General features: G+C 32.9%; 1 protein-coding gene across 2 annotated transcripts in view; it reads right to left on the bottom strand.

Moving 5' to 3' along the window:
• LOC106869236 (uncharacterized) overlaps positions 1–990 on the bottom strand; it is a 26820-nt gene that overhangs the window by 869 nt on the left and 24961 nt on the right. The gene's annotated exons all lie outside the window — the stretch shown is intronic.

Below are 990 nucleotides of genomic sequence, written 5' to 3'. Positions count from 1 at the left end.
TATTGGAAGATAATTCATTAACAGCCTATGTACCGTATTTGATGGCATAAAAATGCATGGGCATATTAAACAAACCCCAATATCTGCAGCTCTTATTCAGAAACATAAGTTTTGACTGTATTAAAACATATAAAAATCGGCTCGACTACGCATGCTGGAGCATGTTGGTTTTTATTCATTTTTTTGAGACGGATTTTTTGTGAAAAAAAGTGGGTCTTATCTGACATTAAATACGGAATTTATGAAAAAGCAAAAACAAAAAACACGTGTAAATAGCAGAAATCAGTAAACTGTCAGCGTAAGTCGTGCCACAATACATAAATGTTCGAAATGTTTTCTCCAAAAATTTATGTAGCATTTCTATATTCTTACCAAACAAAACATTACCATTCCAACCACTATATAGCTTCTTATGCCAACCTCTGTATTTATATCAATATATAACTGAATCTTTTCACGTGTATATAAGTATGTGTGTGTTTTCTATGTGTATGTGTATATAAAAAAATTATACTTAGTGAGATAAATATTCTGATTAAGAAATATGAAAATGATTTTCAATTTGTGTCGTCTGCAAAGCACATCGTCCCAGTATCTATTATTCGCTGTGGTATAGCTCTTAGGGGACAATTCCAGCCCACCCACTCCCCGGCTCGATTCATACTTATCGGTTGATAAGTATGTGTGGTCGGTAATATACATATATAACATATAAAAATAAGAGGAATAGCCACCAAGGTGGATTCCTAATATGCTAGAAGAAGACGCCAAATTGCTTTACCACGGAGAATATGTTCTCAAAAATTTTTGCTAACGCCAGAATGTATATATACATACATATACGAATAAGGAGTCGGTGATTATGCGAACTTGGAGCTTAACTATGGTCTATCCATAGCACTTACTCAGCATTACCTGAAACCTCTCGGTCTAATTGACACCACTATACATACATATATATACATACATATATATATATATATATATATA

The sequence above is a fragment of the Octopus bimaculoides genome, chromosome 2 (genome assembly GCF_001194135.2).
Source record: "Octopus bimaculoides isolate UCB-OBI-ISO-001 chromosome 2, ASM119413v2, whole genome shotgun sequence".
NCBI classification, from domain to species: domain Eukaryota; kingdom Metazoa; phylum Mollusca; class Cephalopoda; order Octopoda; family Octopodidae; genus Octopus; species Octopus bimaculoides.
Note: the sequence above shows the minus strand (reverse complement) of the source record. Positions and strands in the feature narration are given on the sequence as shown.